This window comes from Canis lupus, chromosome 14 (assembly GCF_048164855.1).
Source record: "Canis lupus baileyi chromosome 14, mCanLup2.hap1, whole genome shotgun sequence".
Lineage (NCBI taxonomy): Eukaryota > Metazoa > Chordata > Mammalia > Carnivora > Canidae > Canis > Canis lupus.
Genome location: NC_132851.1, coordinates 32,153,264 through 32,178,758, shown reverse-complemented (window position 1 = coordinate 32,178,758; position 25,495 = coordinate 32,153,264). Strand labels below are relative to the sequence as shown.

Here is a 25,495-nt window from a genome sequence, read left to right as displayed (position 1 = left end):
AGCCAAAACCAAGATCAGTCACTCAACCGCCAGAGCCACCCAGGCACCCTAAGTCTATCTTTAATATTAAATGAGAAAAATGTGTGGGTGGTCGTGACAGCTTGTCTAGGGCTTAATTAATAAGTGTTTCATAACTGGGGGCTGATCTCCGCTCTGATTCCTCGATCCTCGCCCTTACTCTGGTCCCCTCTCTGTCTTTGCTCTTCCCGACGGACTCTTTCTTCTTTCTAGTTTATAAATTCTTCCTCTCTCCCTCCCTTCTTCTTCATCCCCCCTTTGTAATTCAGCTCTGGTGATGGCCTAATAATCCGCTTGATCAGAAGTTACATTATCATCCATCTGAAATGTTCAGCCGGGTTCCAGGGCCCTTTGAACCGGTGCACATCAATACATAGTCGGTTTGTTAGGGACCCACTGTTTACAGCATCGGGACAGCATGGCCTTGTCTCCTGGCCAGCAGCCACTGGATCGCAGAGGTAATCACAAAAGGGTTTATGTTTCTCTAATCAGGATGTAGGAGCATCAAAGGAAACAAACCTCTCATCCCAGGTAAGATTTTTCTCAGGACAAAGCAAGTAAGAAATATGCTTATTATGCCAGAACTTGCAGCCTGCCTCTCAAGCCGAGGCTCATAAATTGTTTTCTCAGTGTTTTCAGGCCAGCTGTTAGCCGTGTTTGCTGACTCTCTGAATCATTGGCCAGCATGTCGGCACCTTGTTAATCACAGGGACGTTTCCTTTGCCTCTTTTTGAAGAGATATTCTGCTTTCTAAAGGAAGACACCATTTGGCAAATCAGAGTTCCATACCAAGTGATGGCCACCCGTCAGCTCCCTAACTGCTTCCTTAGCAGCCATTGTATTATTCCTTCAATTTGTGGCATTGTTTGTTAATATTTCCTCAATCTGAGGAAGCAGAGAAGAGTTTCAGAGTGATTTTTCCATGTATCTGCCAAAACAGACTGGGGTTTTCGGTTTTCTTTTTCTTTCTTTCTTTTCTTTTTTTTTTTTTTGTTGTTTTTTGGTTCTTTTGCTGCTTCTGTGTGTATATATTCATGTACACAATAGGAATACTTGTAAATGAGATATTCCTACCACCTACCAGTCTAAATGCGAGTGCCCATACTCACTGGCACTTGTTGGGATCATGACAGGAGTCACAGTCACATCAGGCTATCACAAATCCAACCCTGCTTTTCTTGAGCATTTGCCTGCCACCATGCTGGGGCCAGTGTACACAGTACACACTCAGTTTTGCACAGTAACTCTGTGTGGGTGACCTTACTGTTCCTATTTTGTACATGAAGAAATTAGGGGTGCCAAGGGTATAAGGTGGCAGCATGAAGGGTGAGGTGGGGTGGACATTGTCAAATAAATGTGGGGGACGATGGCAGTGGGGTGATGGAACCCCAACAGAGCGCGTTTCATCTCCTTATACCTTAGTTTACTCATCAATGTGTGCAAGTGGGGAGGCCAGCCCAGTCCTGCTAACCTCACAAGTTTGAGGTGAAGACCAGATGAAATAACCTCGTGTGAAGCCAGTTCTATTGTCCTTCAGAATCTCAGAAGTTGCTGTCACATTCTAGGAGTTGAGGAGACCCTTATGAGAAAGGAACTGGCATTTAGAGTGTGAGCATTGCCATGACCTGGCCGGGCTCCAAACTCTCTCCCGAGTTCTCTCATCTGAATCCTATGGAAAGCCAGGTTGTACTCTTGTTTTATGTAGGGCAAGCCAGAGTGTGAAGGTGAAGTAACTTGCTCAAAGATACGCAGTAAATGGATAGCAGAAGTAATGTCTGACCCTGTCTTCCCAACAAGAGAACTTAGTTCTGTTACACCATACTCATAAAGTCAAATGAATATTCATTTATGTTTCCCTTTCCCACTCCCAAAAAAGAAGAAGGATGGAAGGCAGGGAGGAAGAGGAGGAGGAAGAGAGGGAGCAAGGAGGGAGGAAGGAAAGAAGGAAAGAAAGGGAAAGCAAGCAAGCAACTCCTTGGATATCTTTTTCAGAAGTGCACAGATAGAATGTGGTTCGATCAGATCACCTTCAGTAATCTGGCCACATTCTTTGTTAAATATTTATTGAGCAACAACTTGCTGTAGAAACTGTAGTGGTTCAGTTGAGTTTTATTGACTTGTCCCCACCCAGGTCTGTGGTGATGAATAGTGCAAATAAAATGAGTAGTAAGTGGAGAACCCGACTCATTCCACAGACAGGTAAATGAAGGCTTTAGAGAAGTTACTGTAATTTGCTCGTTGCCAGGCTCTGAATCCTTGGTGTTCCAGGAACCAGGCACATGGTCTATTTGGCAGCTGAGAAGCCAACAGAACACAGTAGGTAGTGGAATGTGGGCTACGTACTGAGAACCAACCAACCACCGATCAAATATGGGCCTTGCAACTGGCACACTTGCATTTGATCTTGACTCTTCTTTCAGGAGGGCTCTTAGCTGATCTGGTGTGCCTCCCCCTTCTCCCACGCTGCCCCTGCCCCCTCCTCCTGGTGGAGCAAAGCTCCTGCCGGAATTCTGCAGAGCTGGGATCTCTCACAATTATGTTTCCAGATGAAGCCTCCAAGCTGTTTGGATGACTTTTCTCCACCTCCTTTTACGATGAAGTGACAAAGATGTTTCTGGTTGTTTTGTGTTTTTCCTTTTTTATAAAGTAGCCAAGATAGCAAACCTCCTGCAATCTTGGCTCTGCAATACATTTCCATGCTAATTAATAGCAGCCTCAGTCGGGTGAGTTTTTAGGAAAATAAATTACATAGATTCAGGTGTCTGGTTTTTACCGCCATTAAACTTAACTACCCTGTTTGTGTCTCTTTATTGCTCTTCTTTTATAAAGACCATAAAAAAAGCTACAATACTTCAGCCAGGGGCCAGGAGGAAGCTGCCTTTTCATATTTCTAATAGCTCCAAATAAAATATTTGCCAGCAATCCCAGCCATATGGCTGCAAAAGGTTGTTTAGAGGGGCCCCTTCCCCGCCCCTGATTCTTACAGGCATCAATCCTATTTTCCAATTCCTTTGCTGGATTAAATTTATGAAATACTCAGCCCTCTGGGTGATAAATGTGTTGATTGTGACCATTTCCTCTTTCCAGTTTCCAATTAACATGATTGCTATGGAATGTGCACAGACAGCTAGGTCTCTATACTTTTCATCTTGCAGCTGTGGTAGCTGAGTCAGCAGAGATTTCTGCGACCCCTCCCACTCTCTGGTGGGTTCCCTGCTCACACACCTTTTGGAGTGTTTGACAGTAGCTCAATATTAGTTCCATACATTTGGGGGAAAAATGGATTGAAAATCTGCAGATGCAACTTGTAATCTTTCTTTAAAAAAATCCATTGAGTGCAAGTAATTTTCTATAACATTTTCATACTATGGGCAGTGTCCTATTTGCATAGGAAAATAGACTGAGCTTGTAATCAGGCAGTATTACAAGTGATTGCGATGCTTTTTACAAATGCAAAGTGACGGCAAAGGTAGAGAGCCATAAAGAAATAGAAGGGCTCCAGGGTGTTTGTGAAGAGCTGACTGCCTTTAACTTCTGCATTATTCTAACACCCCAAATCTGAATCCCAAGAAAAGGGTAGAGGATCTAAACAGGGGCCAGTGCCCCTCCTCGTCCTCTCCTCTTTCTTTCCCTCCTCCCATAAACCCTTGGCTATCACTGTCACCTTCTCAGGTCCCAGAGGACACTTTTGTGCTGTGAAGAGAATCCAGGTAGAGGTCTGTGGGGCACCAAGCTTGACTCTCTTCTTGACCTAATTATTTTGGATGGAGAGATTTTCATGCCTCAGTTCTAATTCTGGCATCTACAAAAAGAGAAAAAACAAAACAAAACAAAGCACCTCTCTCAGGTATGAGAAGAAATAATGCAAGCAAAACAGCTGGCACGAAGCAGGTGCACAGCAATGTAGTGGCTAATTGCTGAGATGCCAGCCGGACTGCTTGGGTTCAAGTCACAGTTTCACCTCCTGGCTGTGTAGCCTTGGAAAACTTACATAACTTTTTTTGCTTCTGTTTCTTTCGTCTATTAAATAAGAATATTAATCATAGAACATATTTTATTATTGTGAGATGAAATGTGTTAGAGGCTTACGCCATGCAATACTATGAAAATGTAATTATAACCTAAAGCATTTATCAATAGCTTATTATTACTTCCTCCAACGAATATTTGATGATCATCCTCTATGTGTCAGGTGCCCTCCTAGGTACTTGTCATGGCCCAAAGATGAATTAGAGCCTTCAGATTCAGCTCAGGCACGATACTCGAAAGGGAGCCTTCTGTGCACTTAATCTCTGACCACGTTAGATCCCCTGTCATGACTTCTTATAAAACCAGGGCTTCTTCTTTTCAGCGCCTGTCACTGTTAGACATTTCCTCTGTGTGCTAATTCAATTGCTATTCCGTCTGCTACACCATCAGCCCCATGAGAACAGGAATTCTGGCTGTTTGGCTCAATGACCAATGTTTAGTACAAGGCATGGTTCATGCCAAGAGCTCAGTCATTACTTGTTGAATGTGGAATGGAAGTAGAGTCACCTCCTTTGAAAAAGCTCTTGCATTTTGGCAGAGTGATCAAACGTGTCAAATTCTATGATAAAGTTATACATAAAAGGTGTTGGAGAATCTCAAAAGGCAAAGGACTCCACCCTGGCCATGGAGGAAATCTTCCTAGTTGCAGGGACTTGAAGGGTGAGTAGGAGTTCTTCCGGCTGGCTAAAAGGGGGAAGGCAGGCATCCCAGGCAGATGAGAGAGTAAGTGCTAAGGTGTAGAGACACGGGAGTGTGTTGGGGATTAACGATATGGCTGAAGCTCAGGTAAGTATGGTACAAGGTGGGTTAGGAGACAGAATCTGGTGTAGATAGTCTTGTCTCTTAAGTACATAGCTCAATGCCTTTGCAGATGTTTGCTGTCCAATATTTTTTCATGAATGTCAAATGAAAGGGCCAGTGCTCATATTCAAGGGGAATACAAAGTACTTGGTATAAATAAATAGACACAAATGTTGGTATATTATTTAGCTACATGTTCTGGTTGTGGTAAGAAAGACCAAAAAGAACCATGGTTTACATTTGAGAGACGTTTACTTTTGTCTCCTATGACAACCTGAACATGAATAGGTTAGGGCGGATATAGCAGCTCCTTGGCACTGAGAACCTGGGCTTCTTATATCTCAATGTTCTGTTTTTCCAACACAGCTTCAGTTTCTCTGGGTCCAGGTTGGCTGCTCCAGCTCTCACCCTGCTATCCCCATGTGCTATGGATGGCGAAGAAAAGGAGCTTCTCTTCTCAGTACCCAGGAGCTAGCTTTGAGAGAGGTGGAGGAAGGTAGTCTTGGATTGTGTGACAGTTAATCTCCTGAGTCATGTTGGTAGGGCCACAGAATGCCCAGAAGTCTGATGAATCGTTATTTTGGGGCATGTCTGTGATGGTGTTTCTGGAAGAGATTAGTATTTGTATGGGTGGGCTGAGTAAAGCAGATTGCTCTCCCCAGTGTGGGTGGGCATCATGCAATCCACTGAGAACCTGAAAAGAATAAAAATGTGGAGGAAGTTTGGATTTATCCTCGCTCATTTTCTGACCACATAAGCTAGGATACTGAACTTCTGCCCTTCACGCTCCTGGTTCTCAAGCCTCAGCACGAGACTAGAATCTATACCCTCAGCTTCCCTGGATCTCCAGCTTGTAGATAGCAGATCATGGGACTTCTCAGCCTGTATAATTATATGAGCCAATACCTTATAATACATCTCTTTCTAGATCTCTCTCTGTATCTCTCTCTCTCTCATCTATCTTCTATTTACCATCTCTTATTGGTTCTATTTCTCTGAAGAACCATGACTACAACAAGCTGGGGAACCATTGGACCTGCTAAAATTTTAACAACCATAGAGGAAGTAGAAACAAATATTGATGTGACACTTAGACATCTCTGCTCAGTCAGCTTCTGTACATGTCAGGAACCTGCTAAAATGGGAATTATGATGAGACAGCTGGGCTCCTGGGAGGCTCTGATTCAACTCCCATTCTTCTCCGTGCAGTCAGACTTACTTCAATGAAAAAGAGATATTTCTAGAGAAAAGGGTTAGTGCAACTTATACCTGCTGTTGAGAGAAAGTACTCTGATGTGCATATACCAGTTATGAGAGGTGTTAGGAATCACCTACTACTCTTACAATACAAATGTTTAGAGTGAGCATTTCCTGTATGAATTTGAATTCCTACACTTGCATTATTAATATGCTTTATACTGTAGGAGGGAAATGGGTCAGTTTATAATCAGTTCAGCATGATTTAGGAGCCATGGTGACATGGGGGTCACAGTTTGCCTTATCTGTAGCAGATTCTGAGAGCTTGTAATGCTTCAGATGCCTTTCATGTCACATGGAGGCTGGGGAGGTTGGAAACCACCCAAGTTTTAATTTTAACTAAAAATTAAAGAAATGAAGAGTCTAGAAAGGAGGGGAATCCACTAAATTCTTTCCTTCAGGGTGAGGAAAGGGTGAGACCAGTAGTACTCTGAGGAAGAACCTGAGAACCTCAGACCAGGGGTGGTGATGGTGGCAATTCTGTGAGGTTCCACATCTTTTATCAAATTATTTTTAAGTACATTTTCACTCCCTCCCACCTTTGGGGTGGATTGTACTCTCCTGCTTCACTAACTTTTGCTTAGACAATAGAAAGTGAGCAGATTTAATAAGAGCAGATAATTCAAGTGCTATATAAAGTGCTGGCACAGTTTGGCTCAGTTCCTGGACTCTGGTGATTTGCCCAGAAAGCTCCTGTCCCTTCAACCTGGGCCACAAGATAAGGACAGGTGGAGCAGACCTAAACTCAACTGCAGTCTGGAGCCAAGCTGGCTGCCCAAAGCAGGTCTTCCCAGCAGAGACCAGCTCACATGAGCCAAACTGCAGTTGGCCTGCAGATGCATGAGCATAGGAATAGATGTGTTTGTAAGCTATTGAGTTCTGGACTGTTTTATTATGCAATATCAATGCAGGGATAGCTCACAACTACTGATTTTTATTTGATACTGTTTTCCCATGTGCATCACAAATGAAAGTTATATGATTTCTCATGCATGACATAGTCTACTAAAGATCAGCAGGAGGTATGGTGTGAGGAAGGGCTCCATTCTACATAGTGACCCATGGACTCAGGCTCCTTTCATATTGTGGGTCAATATTGAATTGAATCAGAGCTTGAATCATATTGAATCAGAGCTTCCCAGGAGCCCAGCTGCCTCATGTGCCATCCTTCCCTAAATTCTACACGACTGTCAGCAGATGAGTGAAGAGAGGCTTATGGGTTCTACACACATTCTATTGGCCAAAAGTCAGTCTAGATGCAGCTTATCTAACTGCAAGGGAGACTGAAAAATAGAGTCTGGAGTAAAAATTTGTTTGATGGACAATTAGCTAGTCTTTCTCATATGGGGAATAGAATGAGTGGATGAGTGGATGAATTCCCCATGATTGCATGAAAAATGTGACAGGAGAACAGAACAAAAGTGAGAGGGACTTGAATGACATTGGGGGGACACATTGTGTGGAACAGGAAGTGCCAGAAGATGAGGCAGGAGCAGAAGCAGACCAGGCTCAGGGTTAGACCATGGAGGATGTCATAATTCATGTACCTGGGTGCACACTTATTTCCTCTGTGGTTGTAGAGAGCTGTGCAAGTGTCTTCGTAGGACATGGATGCCTCAGATACGCATTCAGGAGAACTCCCAGTGGAGGCAATGGTAGGGTGGCTGGAAGCATAGGCCTCTTGGGAGAGGTCAGGGAGGCTGCTGGTTTGGAGAGGCTCCAGCCCTTAACTGGAATTCTGGTTGTTGAGCTGGGGAGAGACCAAAGGCCAGAAAACTTGGGAAAAACAGTTCCCAAATTTGAGCAGTGACAGAGAAACAAGTCTTTGGGTAGAATCCAGGAAGCAAGAATCAGAAAATGAGAATGAAAAGCTAGGAAGTTTTCGTACCACAAATCAGAGCTCAGAAAGGGAGGACTCATCAGTCTCAAATAAAGCAGAGACACATGTGCCTACCTCATGGTGAGTGCTTATCTCTGTGAGGCCCTCCTCCTTGGCTGTGATGTGATTCTGTTTCTCTCCCATATCAGATACCAAGTGTGGCTCCATTAGGCCCTTAGAACATGAAGAGGTCATCTGGACCTTGAGGTCATCTGGACCAGTGCATCTCAAATGTTAGCATGGATCAGAATGACTTGGAATATTGTTAAAGCACAGACTGAAGGCACCCAACCAGTACTTGCTGATTCAATGGGCCCAGGAGGGGCTTGAGAGGGTGCGTATCTAATAAGCTCTGAGGTGATGTTGATACTGCCCAGCCACAGACAACACTGAGACACCTAGAGTAGAGAGAACCACTCCTTGTGTAGCCTAGAAAGCCTAGTCAGAGAGGGAGAAAGACTGGCTATTTTGGAAATGACTCATTCTGGAAACATTTTCTTCTACCCTGCTACCTTACTGTCCCCCCTTTGCCCCTGCTGCCACAGTTTGCATCATGTTCATCTCAGGCTTCAGAGCACCTGCTCACTATCATGAGCCCAGTCTCCTCACATCCTTGTGCTGGGTAGCTACAAGTCTAATTGACTTACCACCAGCCAGATGAGGGAGTAAAGAGAGGGGCTTAAGTAGGATCAGCACACCTTTCTGTTATCATTAAAGAGGAAAATTGGCTTGGAGCAGGGGGATAAAAAACCTATGGCTGCAATCCTGCATAATCTCTACCCTTCATTCAGCTCCAGAGTCACCTCCCAGGGGACTCTTTCCCTGCCAAGTGCCCATTTTACAACCAGCTCTGCCTAGGATGCTTGTGCACTGTCTCTCTACCCTCCTGCCATAGACCCTCTATCAATCAGAGCAGGGGTTGCCTATGTTGCAAAGGTCAAGTTAATGCCTGTGAGTAATCTGAGGGCAAAGCAAAGTTGTACTGTTGTCCTGTCTTCTGCATTTAACACAATGTAAGAATTTTAGTGTACCAGTCAGTATCCAGACAGGAACAGAGAATCCGCGCTCAACAGAGGGATCCATGCTCAATCTAATGCAGGGAACTAATTACAGAGGTGTTGGAAAAGCAGAAAACAGGGAAAAGTGAGGAAACCCAGAGAGATTAACAAGTAGAGAAAGCTGCTACCACCCCTCTGGCTGGAGGACCATGGGTGACAGTGCTGCCAAAGCTCTATAGCTGGCACTGTGCGAGGGAGTATGATCTTTGGAAGAGGAGCCTCTCAAGGATTCAGCCAAAGCTGAGCATATGAGGCTTCCTGGAGGGGGTGAAACCTCTGGAAGGTAGCTGAGGGTCTGGAGAACAGAGTCACCTTGCAGGATCTGGAATGAACAGAAGGGAGCTAGCACTAGAAAAGTGACTAAGGTTAGAGCTGGAATAGGGAAAGAGCCAGAACCACTGAGGACAGTTTGCAAGAAGCAGAGTGGGAAAGGCTTCTCCCACTGTCCTACCCAGGTAGTCTGGAGGCAGAACCTGACACAGGGAGCTGTGTACAAATCATACACTAAGAGAAGCTCCCAGGAAAAATCTGTATGGTCAGGGGAGCATAATGGAGAAAGACAGGGATTTAAGCAGGGGTGGGGTTCTGGGTAAGATCTAACTTCAGCGACATACTGCAGGGAGCTTTCGGGTACAAATTGCATCTCAGTATTTTCTCCTGCCTTGAGGCGTTGAGATGAGCTTTTGTACACCCTATTTAAGTCAGTGGTTGGATAAGCATTCCAGAGGGCTATATAACCCGGAGCCAATTCCAAGTGAGGTACGGGGGCAGTCCCACAGAGAAGATAGTAAGCTTGAGCCCCTTATCAGCAGCACCCAGAGGTTTGGAGATGGGAACCCCAGACCTAAAAGGTCCCCCTGCCTCAGGGATCTGAATGATGCACCAATAACGTCTACACCATATTTCCTAACATTACTATTTCCTAACATGATTTTTATTGGTTGACTTTAACTCATGGAGTTAAACATGGAGGGTTTGTTTGCAGAGAAAGGGTGGGAAGGGGGTCAAACCTGAGAACAAACAAACAAATGACAGGTATTAAGTACCCAATAATATCTGCTAAACTGAATTATACTTCCCCACACCTTCTAGACTTTTTGGTGCTTTGCAAAAATTGAATCTGTCAACAGCAGTTGAAGATTTACCATCACTAAGGAAATAGTTTTCAGTAGAAAATTATCATTTGCCTAAGAGTGCATGACAGATACTGATTTTATGTCAAACACAATACAATTTACTCATGACCTAAAAGGAGTTGAGGGGGAAGCACAGATTCAAACTCCAGTTGAATGGGGTTGACCCACCACTGGCCTCCTTCTGTAGCATTGAACCAAAAATATTTTAGAGCTGGTTTGTTTTTTCTTCTAGATTTAGAAAATGCATTTTCAAGAAAAGTCTAAAGTAAGCTGAGGTCTAAGTATTGTGCTGACTTTGAGTTAAAAGTCTAGAATTGCAGTACTGATTTATAATATGGCTTTATTATCTTGCAGATTTGTTTTATGGGTTCTTTCTAGAATTCACAGTGTACCCCACCATGTAATGTCTCAGGGGGATCTCGCTGAGTGGCTTACCAGCTAGTTGTTCTCGTGTAATTACATAGAATATTTGTTCAGCATCTCGCACCTTTCAGAAAATGTTATTTGGTGGAACTTATCGGTGTCCAAAAGACTTGGGAATTCATAAAATTAAAAAAGTCAAACTTTTTAAAGAGAATAAAAGGAGAAATGTGTTATAGAACTTTTAAATGCCAGGCACAGTGCTAGGTTCCATGCTGCTATCTGTTCATCTTCTTCCTATAACATTTCCACAAATTCATATATGTGTGATGCAGAGAACAAGACAGACTTAGAAAGATCAGGTGACTTCCCTAAGACCACACGACAGGCAGTCACAAAACCAGAATTTGAACTTGGATCTTACTGATTCCATACCCCATGACACCAAAGATCTAATAATAGTAACATTAATAATTAGCATCTGTGATTTGGGCCTTTATACATTCTTCTACCTTTACTTGAATGCCTACCCTACCTCACTTTCTCCTACACACCTGTGAGACCTCAGATGAGATGTCACCTTTCTGGAAAGATTCGCATAGAGTGCTCATGTCTGTGGTAGGTGCTCCTCTTATGTGCTCCTAAAACGCATTGTGCTTCCCTCCTAATAGTGCTTATAGCTTATATAACTGTGTTCTCATTGATTTTTGTCTCTCTGGGTGCCCTGTGAGAAGAGGGTCTTTCTTCATTCTGTCTATACTAGTTTCCTAAGCACTTAGCATAGTTCCTGTCACATTGAAGGTGCTCAATTAATATAAGTGGATTAGTGGGGGCCAGGCAGTGTCTGTCATTGTCACATTTCTTATTCTAAAAAGCCACTGGAGAAAAAATATACATATGGCACCTAGGATAGGAGTTTTCCTAGTGAATATGAATTTCCTCCCCATCTCTACCTTCTAGTTACTCTACCCTGACTCTCTAAGGAAGTAAACACACACATACACACATTACTTTAATTGACTAACTTTATTCTTTTTTTTCTCCTTTCCAAATCTTTTACTAAATATTGGAATTTATCGATAGGGCTCATATTTACCAAGTTCTGAGAAGAACCCAGCCCTGCAGAGGGTAGGTTCAGTGAAAATAAGTAGTTATTCCATCCCTGCGAAGGGCACTCTGTGGTTGTGCAGTATACAACAGTGCATATTTAAATACGGTGAGTAAAGCACATTTAAATACGGTGAGTAAAGTAGACACCCTCACTTCCACAGGTATTTATTAAGTGTCTTTCTTGTGTCAGGTCCTGTGCTCACTCCTTCCCTCCTTGAGGGATACTAAGCTTCTGCTTAGGGCTCTAAAGACTCCTTTTGCCTATAAACCTATAAACTGATACTTGAGCTAAACTACATGCCAGCAGAATGACCAGAGAAATTGGATCACATCAAAAGTGCAGAGCTAAAATTTGAGCCTAGTTTCACCCAACTGCATGTCCAGAGAAACCTGTTTCACTCCCTCTGCACCTGTCAGCCAAGAGACCAATGTGAGGACAAGTCATTTGTAATTAAGCTCCATACTCACAACTCAAATTCACAAGGAGGCTTTGATTAATTTACTCCAAACTAATGCTATTAATGCAGCCTTATTATATTTAAGAAAATAATTGAACTAATATTCAGATTTTCTTAACACAATTAGAACACACACAGGGAATTGCAGTTCCTAGTCTGACACATGAAGACCTTCAAAGTTATCATTGCCATCCTCACAACAAGGTAAAAGCCAAAAAACCTGAAAATCAACAACTTTTCTTAGATTCATCAGAGAATTGAGGTCCCAAGGCAATCTGCTATCACCAAAATAAGAGAAATCAAAAGGTAAATACAGAGAATTGAGACTTACTGGGAGCAGAAGCCCACAGCAGGAGCCAGTATCACTGGGGACACTTTCAGCTATTTGTTGATTTGCTGGAGGCTCTGCATAGACTAGCTTGACAGAAAATGGAGGGTGGGGGCAGCCTTAGCAGGGACTCATACTTTAATAAGTTTTACTTCCAAGAGTTTCACTAGACTCTCAGGGTGAATTTTGGAGAAAAAATCCCCTCATGCTTCCAGCAGAGGGAAAGGAAAAGTAAACATTTGAAATCTGCCCAGAGATTTCTTTTATCCTTAATAAAGTTATTCTTAGGGGAAACTGTTTTATCAAAGTTTAACTCAGTAGAATTTTACTAAAGCTGAACTGACCTATTTAACATAGTACTGGATGTTCTAGCCAGAGCAATTAGATAGGAAAAAGAAAGTCATCCTAATTGGAAAGGAAGAAGTAAAATTATGTCTGCTCATGTATAATGTGATCTTATATGTAGAAATCCCTAAATATCCCACAAAAATCCTACTAGAACTAGTAAATCAATTCAGCAAAGTAGCAAGATTCAAAATTAAGATGCACAAATCACTTGCATTTCTAGACCATAACAATGAACAACCGAAAACTAAATTATCAAAATAATTCCAATTAGAATAGCACCAAAGAATAAAATGCTTAGAAATTAATGAAGGAGGCAAAAGACTAGCATAATGAAAATTATATAAAACATTGCTGATAGAAATTTAAAAAGGCATAAACAAATGGAACCGCATCTTATGTTCATGGACTGGAAAATTTAATAATGTTAACGTGTATTACTATCCAAAGAGATCTACAGATTCAATGTAACCTCTATTAAAACCTAGTTACTGGGGCACTTGGGTGGCTCAATGGTTGAGCATCTGCCTTTGGCTCAGGTCCTGATCCCAGGGTCCTGGTATTTCTCCCCTGCAGGGAGCTTGCTTCTCCCTCTTCCTGTCTCTACCTCTGTCTGAGTCTCTTGTGAATGAATGAATAAACAAACAAACAAACAAACTCATTTTAAAAACCGAATTACTTTTTTAGAAACAGAAAAATCCATACTAAAATTCAGATGGAATCTCAAGGGGCTGCAAATAGCCAAAGCAATCTTGAAAAAGAAAAAATCTGTAGGATTTACACACTTCTTTATTTCAAAACTTACTGCAAAACAACAGTTACAAAAAAAAGTATGGTACTGGCATAAAGATAGACACATAGACCAATGAGAAATAATAAAGATCGTAAAAATAAACCATCACTTGTATGGTGAAATGAATTTTGATAAGGGTGCCAAGATATTTCAATGGAGAAAGGAAACTCTTTTCAACAATGGTTTTGGGAAACTGCATATGCATATAGCAAAGAATAAAGTTAGGTGCTTACCTAAAGCCATATACAAAAATTAATTCAAAATGAATCAAGACCTAAATACAAGACCTAAAACTATAAAATTTTTATAAAACTTTAAGAAAATGTGGAGAAAATGCTTCACTACATTGTATCTGACAAAAATTTCCTAGATATGACACCGAAATCATAGGAAACAGAAGGAAAAAAAAGATGAATTGGACTTCATTAAATTTTTTTGAAATTATGCATCAAAATATATTATCAACAGAATAAAAAGGCAACCCACAGAATGGAAAATATATTTTCAAATCATACATCTGATAAGGGATTAATATCCAGAATATATAAAGAACACCTAAAACTCAAAACAAAAAATGAATAACCTGATTTGAAAATGAGCAAAGGACTTGAACAGACATTTCTCCAAAGACAATACACAGTGGGCTATAAGCACATGAAAAATGCTCAAAATTACTAATCATTAGGAAAATGAAAATTAGAACTATAATGAGACCACCTCACACCCATTTGGATGAGTGCTATCAAAATAATAGAAAATAACAAATGTTGGTGAAGATATGGAGAAATTGGAATCTTTGTGCCCTGGTGGTAGAAATGAAAAATGGTGCAGTCACTGTAGAAAACAGTGTGGAAGTTTCCTCAAAGAGTTAAAAGTAGAATTACCATATGATTCAGTAGTTTCATTTCTGGGTGGACATATAGAAGGGTTGAAAGCAAGGACTCAATCCTATATTTGCACACCCATGTTCATAGCAGCACTATTCACAGTAGCCAGAAGGTGGAAGCAGCCCAAGGGTCCATTGACAGATGACTGGATAAACAAAATATGGTATATACATACAATGAACTATTATTCATCCTTAAAAAAGAAAGAAACTCTGACAGATGCTATAACATGGATGAGTCATGAGGACATGATATTAAGTGAAATATGCCAGTCACAAAAAGACAAATACTATATGATTCCACTTCTATGAGGTAGTTAGAGTAATCAAAATCATAGAAATGGAAAGTAGAATGGTGGTTGCCAGAGGAGGGGGAATTATTGTTTAATTGGTATAGAATTATTGTTTAATTGGTATAGAATTTAATTGGCATAGAATTGGTATAGAATTGGTATGGAATTGGTATGGAATTAATTAGTATAGAATTCAGTTTTACAAAATGAAGAGTTCTGGGGATGGATGACGATAATGGTTGCACATCATTATGAATCTACTTAAAAATGGTTAAGAAGGTAGATTTTCTATTATGTATATTTTACCACAATAGAAAGTTGGAGAAAAAAAGAAGCTGGAAGGAAATAAGTCCACCTTACTTACAGAAGAGCAAGATAAGAATTTCATCCATCTTCTCTTCAGAAACCATGCAAGTGAGAGGAGAGTGAAGTTAAATATTTAAAGTGTTGAAAGAGAAAAAAACAAACAAACCTAAAACTCTGTATAAAACAACATCACCCTTCAAAGTAAAGGAAAAACAAAGACTTTCTCAAACAAAAATCGAGATGATTTGTGGGCAGTAGGTCTGTCTTGCAAAAAATCTTGAAAGAAGCTCTTCAAAGAGAAGGAAAGTGATGTAGCTCAGAAGCTAAAATCTACATAAAGAAGAGAAGAACCTTAGAGGAATATATGGAGATACTGGTTTTTAAGACTCCTATAACAAAATATTGAGCGACTTAACAGAAATGTATTTCCTCTCAGTTCCAAAGGCTAGAAGTCTGACCTCAAGGTGTTGGCAAGATTATTTCTGTGGGGAAATATTTCCTTAGCTTGTAGGTGGCTATCTTCTCCCCGTCTTCACATCTTACCTCTGCATATGTGTGTGTGTGTATGTGTGTTCTAATTTCTCTTCTTATAAGGACACCAGTCTTTTGGATTAAGGTTGACCGTAATGACCTCATTTTAAGACAGTTACCTCTTTGAAGACCCTTCCATCAAATACAGTCACATTCTAAGTGACTGTGGGCTCAGACTTTAACATGTGAATTTTGAAGAGACACAATTCAGTCCATAAGAAAAGGTAAAATAAAATCTTTTCTTTTTCTTTATTGATGTAGTAGATAACTGTTCAAAATAAGAATATTGGCAATGTGTTGGGTGACTGTAGCTTATAGATAAATGGAGTTAAGGACAGCAATGCAATAAGAAAAAGTAGTGAGAGATTGGGAATATTCTAAGTGTCTGCACTACCAGTGAAGTGGTATAGTGTAATTTGAAAGTTGACAGAATAGTTGTGAATGTATACTACAAACTCTGGTAAAGTCACTAAACAAAAATTTTTTTAAGTAAAATTGACACGCTAAGAAGGGATGGGAAATGAAATTATATAAAATGCTCAGTTAAAATTAGGGAAGGCAGCAAAAGAGGATGATTTTTAAGAAAAGAAAAAGGACAATAAATAAAACACAGTAACAAATATGATAAATATTAATGCAGCTATATCGATAATCACTTTAAATGTTAATGGTCTAAATATGTCAATTAAAAGACAAATTGGTAGGGTAGATAACACATGAGACTCATCTAATATTGTCTATGAGAAACCCACCTGAAGTATAAGTCATAGATATTTTAAAAATAAAGGAGTGGAAAAAGATATACCACACAAACACTAATCAAAAGAAAGATGACAGAGCTGTAACAATTTTACACAAAGCGGACTCCAGAGTAAGGACCATGACCAGTGAGCTACTTTCCAAGGCAGATCCTGGAGAGGGGGTTACTCAATATTCCTTCCAACATTTTATTTTATTCCTCTCCTTCCTCTACTGTAGAGTCTGGGGAATTAAAGACTTACACGTCTAGAGGCCGTGGTTCAGAAAGCAGAACAGAAGCAGATGTTTGCTAAACATTTTGGAGAAAATTTTTTGCTTCCCTAATTACAGAAACTATTCTTTCTTTCTCTGCTTCCCTCATTCCTCCCTTTTCCTTCCTCAATGCGAAGGCTTGAGTTATCTTGTGATCATGAGGGAAAGGCTGAGAGATTTATACAAACTTTAGCCCTGACACCCTTGAGCAGATGAGTAATATAGATCTTTTTCTCATAGCTGAATGCAATCTAGTTTGAAATAATCTCACCTCCATTGCTCCCAAGTGTTCGGTGAAAGTCTGTTACAAACCAGAACTCTTTGCCAGGGCTTTATAAGGAAATGAAGGAAGATGGAAGAACATTAGCTCACACAGTGCCTGGGAGCAAAGTGAGAGCAGGGAGCATGAAAAGTAGCCCGTACTAGCTCAGGAAATGAAGAGACTCACTTGTGTGCAGGTGCACGCGCGCGCGCACACACACACACACACACACACACACACACACCTTGGACCTGCTGCTATAGGAGCTATGCAATGGAGGATCAGACTATTTGGGAAGTAAAGAATCTCTTAAATTCTAGGTGATTTAGGGACATTCAGGTGCAGACACACTGAGTTATTTCTGCCTAATTTTTGTTCTGAAACACAAAAATGTCGCCACGGTGATTGCAACTCCAGATCACAATTATCCTGATGTGGTGATCAAGAAAACGGTGTAAAATGGTTCTTCATATGTACATTTTTGAAAATATATAAAATTATTCACAAGCATCTCATTGAAACAAATGAGCAAAGGATGGTAAATGAAAGTACATTGTAAAATGTTCGTTTTTATGTAAGCACTGAGCAATATGTATGTTTTGTCTTATTTAGTGAGCTTCACTATTATCTTATGCTCCTGTACCCACTCAATCTCTACTACTCTAACCTGGCATCTTTCTATAGGGTCTCAAGTTGCTCAGCTATGCCATCTTGTACTAAATGTTCGGGGGCTTAATCTTTGGTGTGGGAGGGAGCCACGTCAGATGGAGGGAATGTCCTATCCATATTCTCAGGAGACTGGTGTGGGCTCCTGTGAAGTGGGAAGCAGAGCGAGTGGTATGACCGCCTGGTTTAAAGGCTCGCAGTACATGTGAGTCCTCTTTGTAACCATTCCCACCCTTTATCAAGGATCCTGGTTTCCTAGGGGATCAAGTGGACCAAGGAGAATGCCCTTTGTCTGAACATTTCACAGTGACCCAGGAATTTACACAGGGTGACAAAGATGTGTCAGCTCCATTCATGTACAACATCACTCATTTACCTCAGACCTTGTCAAAATTATTTCCAGTTTCTAGGTATACCTTGAAAATGTTAAAAAAAAAAAAGCTGTGCTTTGTAATTCCTGCCCCTTATCTTGAAACTTTCACCTGCTGATTGGTCCTGGTGGCCAGGTGTGGGCTTGGATTTGAGTTGAGATGACCAATTCATCTCAAGTTGCCTGGACTTTCCTGATTTTAGCACTGAAAGTCCCTCATTCTGAGGAAATTCTTAGTTCTAGGAAATTAAAGCTGGTCAGTCTGTTTCTGAGCAAGCTGCAGATGCATGAAGAGCCTGTCGATAACAATGCTTAATCTTTGGATCATCTTGGAAATGCCACACAAGGGTTTGGGAGACACACAGGGATACAGCATTGTCTAGATCCAGGCTCAGGTGTCCGGAACTTTACAGAGATCCAGTAGTATGGGCAGCTACGTCTGACTTCCTCATTGCTCAAATCCAACTTTATAATAGATGACAAAACTTAATATAATAAAATTTGTTATTTAATATAACATTATAATACAATTTTATTACAAAAAATAGAAGAAAGTAAACAAATAAATATTGCTAGCTAGAAAAGACAAAATAAAAAATGTTCCTAAGGATCATAGAAAAATTTTCCAAAGGAAGAATGTATCTTTGGAAATTACAAAATCCAAAGGTTATGGTGAGGTTTAAATGTTTTAGCAGAAGCTTAAGTGAATGAATGGACTCACTCAGGAAAATGAAGGGGAACCTTACAGGAAATGAATTCTAGAGGGAAGAGACCTTTTAGAGATAGCGGAGAAATTTCCCAAGCAAATAAAAGCATGAGTCTTGCCCTGACATGTTAGAAAACTATAGAAAATGAGCTATAGGTCTAAGAATAAATGGAAGAATTCATCAGTTCTTTGTAAAGCCAGTTGACAGTTCAGGGTTGATGAGACTGGTCAGAGAAACCCCAATGAATTGAGAAAAGAAAATGAACATAGAAAAAAAAAAAAAAGAAAATGAACATAGCAGAGCAAAATTCCTTGAAGCAGATACTCATTTAAGCTTCCGTAAAAATGTCTTCAAAACCTTGGCAGAGACTCAAAATCCCAGGTTATCTGATCACCAAGGCTGGAGGCGTGTTCAGCTAGGATAGTTCAGGGATCTGGGCATGTGGATTGCAGAATGATGATTCCCTCCATCAGGCTAACTACATCTCAGAACAGTTCTTTCTCCTCAAGGGCGAAGCAGAACATCATCTCTTCTTCCTAAAGTGTGGTTCTCTTTCCAGATCAGCAGGATCTCTCAGCTTTTGATGCACTTCCTTTTCCCCGTGCAAATGGTCCAAGATCCTAAAGAATAACACTACTGATGCCTTTGGTAATTTAGATTCTCCTGCTGTGTCTCTCACACTTGAGAGTGATGCAGCTGGCCCAAACTTTGTTCCTCCATGTCATGATGCAACAACAAAACCCTAAATGATCCAATTTAAAAATGGGCAAAAAAAAACTTGAGTAAACTTGAGTAAGTCTCAAGACACACAAATGGCCGACTATGTATGAGAAAAGATGCTCATTGTCACTAATCACTAGGGAAATGCAAACCAAACCATAGCGAGATACCACTTGGAATGACTTTTGTCAAAAAAAATGGAAAATAGCAAGCACTGGTGAGGATGTAGAGAAAACTGAGTCTTGTGCACTGATGATGGGAATGCAAAATGGTGCAGCTACTATGGAAAAGAGTGTAGAGGTTTTTCAAAAAATTAAAATATCATCATATGATTCAGAAATTCTGCTTCTTCAGAAATTATGGATATATGATCCAAGGAATTGAAAGCAAGGAATCTGATATTTATACATCCACGTTAATGGCTGCAATATTCATATTAGCCAAAAAGTGGAAGCAGCCCCTTTGTCCGTGGACAGGTGAGTGTATAAATGAAATGTGATATATGCATACAACGGAATATTATTCAGGCTACAAAGGAAGAGAATTCTGATACACACAACAGCATAGATAGATGATTCTTGAGAACATTATGCTAAGGGAAATAGCTACAAAAGGACAAACACTCTATGATTCCACTTATGGGAGGTAGTAGGAGAAATCAGAGTCTGAGACAGAAGGCAGATCTTGTTTGTCAGAATCTGAGAGAGGGAAGAATGGGGAGTTCTCCTTTAGTGGGGACAGAGTTTCAGTTTGGGAAGATGAAAAAAGTTCTGGAGACAGGTGGATGTGCTACAATAGGAATACGTTTAATGCCACTGACTGTACCCTAAAAAATATCTAAAATATTAAACTTTATGTTGTGTGTATTTTACCATAATAAAAAAATAAAATACATAAGACATGGCTCTTCTTCAAAAGTTGCCATGATGACCTCTTTTTTTTTTCTTTTTGCGGAAAAAGAAACCATTGTATCCTGTCTCACCAAGGTGATTGCAAAGATTTTCAGACAATCAGTTGATTTTCAAAGCTCAAATGAGCTAAGCTTTTCAAAAATAATTTTATCACCTCTGCCCATTGCTTTAGACACTGTCTCTCTCCCTTGATGGTCCTTTAAATATGCATTAATGTAATAAGATTAGGCATTGCTCCTTCGCACATTCTCACTGCGGATCGGAGTGTGAAGGTGAAGTGGATTATAATCAAACCTGTTCAGATTCCCTCAGCTGCCTGGGGCCTGGGTTGATTGCAGACTTCGGATGCAGTGCTCCTCGGCGAAATAAGGTGAAGGGATGACGGGAGTGCAGGGAAGATGAGCTCTCCTTGAATTTGTGACTGTGGCTGCTTTTCATTGTGATTAATGGTCACTGGCCACTGCCCATATCAATCCAGGCTTATTCCCCCACACGGAAGAGAGCCCGCCTCAACATTACAGGAGTTAAAGTGGTCGTGACAGCTGCTGCACTGGCCTGGAGAGGTCCCTCCCCGCCACTCCCTGCGCCGCTGGCATGCTCCCCTCCACCATGGTGCTCCCACCCAAACAGGTGAGAAGGCATGGCCACCGGCTGGCGGGGGCCGGGGCAAGGCTAGGTGGCCCTGGTGGAGGTGATTTGCCTGGCTGTGTGGCAGAGGGCCAGGCAGAGACTTTGGGAGCCTGGGAAAAAGCCACCTCTTATTCTGAGAACAGAGGTGTGTTACTGGATTTCTTTTCATTCTGGCCCCCTCTTTTGTAAAATGGGGGGTAAGCCTTGCCCAGCAGGTGTGTTCTCAGGATTGCACGGGACAATGCGCATCACTCGTCTGACTCACTGTAGGCGAGTCTTCTCTGAATCTCATCTCTGTTGCTGAAGAGGATGCTCCCACTAAAGCAATTTGATTCTTGCTTCAACACTTTTGTGTGAGCTGCTCCCAATGCCTGCAGTGTCCTCCCACTATGAGGACTACTGTCGGTCTTTCACTGTGCCACCCAGATGTCACTCATTGTTTCTTTGTGGAAGGCCACCGCCCCTCTTTCCCTCATAGAGACAGCGCTACATAACTTTCCCTCCCGTGCTCCACTTCTGTGTCCTGGTCGTATTTCTGTTGTCAGGCTTCCCTTCAAGGACAGTTGTTCACTGTTTCTCTGACTACTCTGCTAGTCATTGCCCTCAGAAATCCACTGGGTTTTTTTTTGTAGAAGTCTTGATGGTAAATAATTTTAGATTTTTGAGGGCCATACAGCCTCTGTTGTAGCTGTTCCATTGTGCTGTTGTGCTGCAAACACAGCCATGGGAAGTAGGTAAACAAATGAATGTGGCTGTATGTTCAATAAACTTTATTTAACCAAACAGGTAGCAGGGCCAGAGATGGTCGATGGGCCAGAGTTCCTGACTCCTGCTCTGTCCCACTCATGCAGCACAGAGCTTGGCAAAGCAAACACTGGAAAAATGTATTTTTTTCTAAATTCTGGGCTCAGACCTGGCTCTGAAATGTCCTCTTCCACTGGTATATTCTGCTCCTGTTTGGGATAGGCCCACTGGATGCAAAGAGAAGCCCAGAAAGGCCCACTGCATGTGACTCTTGCTCCAGAAGCTATATTTTGTGGGTTTCTTGCTTGGGTCAAAACACAAGGACATGTGATAGCGCGAAATGGCTGCTGTCCATGATGTCAGAAGAACTGGACTCTTGCTGTGTAGTCAATGGTGTCCATGTCCCCCTAGAACCTCAATGTCTTCATTTGCAAGTTAGGCCGTGTACCTACGTTGGAGGACTTGGATGAAGATCACAGTGGTATCACATACTCTGTTGCTTGGTAAGCAGACTTGCTAGTCCAAAGCTGGCTGACTGGCTAGTCAATATTATCATAATCATTATTACGAGGCTCAGATTCTAGCTTTCTTCCATACTTCAACCCCTGGGCCCACAGAAGAGGCCTGTGTTCATTCATTCATTCATTCATTCATTCATTACAAAGTCAGGATTGGAAAATTATCAAATAAGGGAAGAAACTACTCTGTTGGGTCAGTATACCAGTACGGACTTTAAGAACATTCCAAGCATCACTGGCTGATGTTCTTTTTCATCAGCTCTGTTTTTATATGTCCTGCTGATTTAACCATTGGTCAGGGGTCTAGGATAAGAGACACCAGAATGCTGGCCTGGACTCTCAGACTATGAGAGGTAGTGAGTCATATATTGTCTGTAGAGCCTCATTTGGAGAATAGGTTGGGGTGACAGAGATTATTTCTCTTCCACCAAAGTCTGTTCCCTTCTTCTTCCCAAGTCACAGCCACACTGTGTGTCCCTTGCAGTGAGACTGTCTACCTATGGCCATCAGACCAAGTTATAGGCAGTGAAGTGTCAGCAGAAAGATAATGCACCTCTTCTAGGCCTGGCCCTCAGGAAAAACAAAGTACAGAAAAAAGAAAAACATTTCCCATGTTCACTTCTTGCTTTCCTACCTCCTCATGTCCTGGGAGGGTGCTGATGAGGGAAACCCTGGGCACCACATGGTAATGACCACAGCCTGACCACAGCCTGAGTCCCTTCACGATCTGGTGGAGCAAAGCTGGGCCTAACCATGAACTTCCACCTTGGACACTTAACAGAGCATCACATCAACTACTTGTACTGTGCTGTGTTGTGTTGTGTCTTCAGCTATGGAGTTTGAGAGCCTATTTATTAGAGCATTTTCTTACCCAAAATGAACCAGATATATCTACCTTCTTTCTTCCCTTCCGTCATATCTTATTTTCTTTCTGTCTTCCTGACTTGCTCTTCTTTTTCCAACTGCACAAACCCATAATCCTTCAAGTAGGAAGTTTGATTGAAGATTGAAAACTTTTCAAATTTTACAAAACTGATGTAGTGTACTAGGGCTGATCCCTTGCAGGGCTGAAGCTTATGCAATTTGGGGAACTTCTTCAAGTAAAAGATTCTAAATTTTGAATACAATATCGGGGACAAAAGCCCTGAAGTCAGACAGCCCGGGTGGCTCAGCGGTTTAGCGCCGCCTTCAGCCCAGGGCGTGATCCTGGAGACCCAGGATCGAGTCCCACGTCGGGCTCCCCTGCATGGAGCCTGCTTCTCCCTCTGACTGTGTCTCTCCCTCTCTCTTTCTCTCTGTCTCTCATGAGTAAACAAATAAAATCTTCAAAAGAAAAAAAGCCCTGAAGTCTAAGCCTCTTTAGCTGCCAGTAGATCCCCCACTGGTGGCACATACACAGGGTGGCTGGTAATATAATGGAACTGACACATTTGGACTAAACCCACTATTCAAAATTATTAATATATCTGCACAAAAACGTATTAATATTCTACATGGGATCAATGAAGATCATACATGGCCTCTCAATAATTCAGGTCAAGTTTTTCCCCTAAATTAGTAAAGGTCAGGGACACCTGGGTGGCTCAGCAGTTGAGTGTCTGCCTTTGGCTCAGGGCATGATCCCGGGGTCCTGGGATCGAGTCCCACATCGGGCTTCCTGCAGGGAACCTACCAATGGTTAAATCAGTAGGACTGCCTCTCTCTCTCTGTGTGTCTCTCATGAATAAATAAATAATCTAAAAAAAATAGTAAAAGTCGGCTTTGGTCTCCCTATCAAATGAACTTTTAAAAATACAGCTTTTAGAACTCTTTGGGTTTCAGAATGGTGGATATGGGATCTGCATAATGGTCGTGCGTATTAGGTCCTATGAGAGAAGACGGTATCATACGTACGATCTAAACTCCTTCTTTTAGTGAGTCTACCATCCTCATGAGGAAACGTGATGTGAAGTGACACAGCTATAATGTGATTCCTGCCAAGGGAGTAGCTCACATGAAATGAAAGACTTATGTTACCCAGAGGGACTTTCTGTGGGTGAATGTAAAGTCCACAGAGAACCTGGGGTCTTAGAGAGTCTCTGTGCCCAATCACCATGACGTGCCCTGATGTTCACCAGGATGTTGTGGCAGGTGGAGGTATCCTAGACAGTGAGTCAATCAGGAGAAGCTAACCAACTTGAAGCAGACAGTGGGTTCCTGGGTGGCTCTGTCAGTAGAGTGTCAGACTCTTTGATTTTGGCGCAGGTCATGATCTCAGAGGCATGGGATTGAGCCCCACATCTGGCTCCACACTCAGCATAGAGTCTGTTTGTTCCTCTCCCACTGCCCCTCCCACTGCTATCTCTATCACTCTCTGTCTCAAATAAATAAATCTTTAAAAAAGAAGCAGCAGACAGATCTGAGCTCAAATGCTGATTCTTCTCTTACTTATTGTGATGTTGGGTAAGTTGCTAACTCATTGGAATTATCAAGTTAAATTAATGAGATACAAGAACAGTTGTTATTGGCTGCCATTCGTTCTGTCCTTACCACACTTTGAGCATTGTGATAGGTGCTTGAGGTGAATGATCTCATTTACTCCTCCTGTAACCCCATGAGATAGATGTATTATTGGTTTAAGGCTAACAAATTAAAGATCAGGGAGCTTCAGAAACTCATCTAAGATTCAGGTCTGTTTGACCCCAAAGCCCAAACAGGGAACTACTGTTCCTCTGCCCCTTCCAAGGATATAAAAATGACTCAGAAAGTCATAAACATAAAATGATGCCAAATTCTTGTCCTTGGTCTGGTTTATCCAAGCTCCTGAATTTTCTCCTTTGAATCTGAATTTGACCCAGATGCTTGATACCTTTTCCTGATCTTCTGTTCTGATCTTTTCCTTTCCAAGAAGACATTATCCTAGATTTAAAGGCAGAGATTGTAAAAAGAGAGAGCGTAGGGGACACCTGGACTGTGACTAGATTTGTGACCTTCAAGATATCGTAAACTTTTTGAAATTTTAATTTGGTAATTTTGTATAAAAATCTGCACATCAGGCGTCTCTTGAGAAACTGAAATGACAACGCTAGGCTTGCATTTTTCCATGATAATTGGCAGCCCCTCAAATCTCAAGAAGGTCCCCTTCTTATAGCACCCTGTACTTTTTTTTATACTTGCTAAGGAAATATACATTTTTGAATTAATGAGGATGATGACATGAAGGGAGTGTGTTCACATATCCATTTAATACCCTATTCCTATGATAACTTAATAATCCATGCCCTTCAGTATGAAGCTGGCTCTCAATCTTTTTGAAGAATTGATCCATAATGGCCCCAAACACTTGCCATTTAAGTCCGAATGTTGGAAGTATAATGACTCCATAGTGA

The 25,495-nt window shown here is 41.5% G+C and overlaps 1 long non-coding RNA gene across 2 annotated transcripts in view; it reads right to left on the bottom strand.

Annotated features, from left to right (window-relative positions):
• Positions 1–2,120: 2,120 nt before the first annotated feature.
• LOC140603873 (uncharacterized) overlaps positions 2,121–25,495 on the bottom strand; it is a 33,276-nt gene continuing 9,901 nt past the window's right edge. Inside the window, exons 4-6 of one of the 2 annotated variants that reach the window (XR_012006852.1) lie at positions 7,653–7,855; positions 3,683–3,820; positions 2,121–2,313 (exon numbers count right to left, since the gene is read on the bottom strand). This is a non-coding gene — a long non-coding RNA (uncharacterized lncRNA). Of the gene's footprint in view, positions 2,314–3,682; positions 3,821–5,091; positions 5,543–7,652; positions 7,856–25,495 lie in introns of those variants that run through there. The other variant, XR_012006851.1, reaches the window with a different exon arrangement.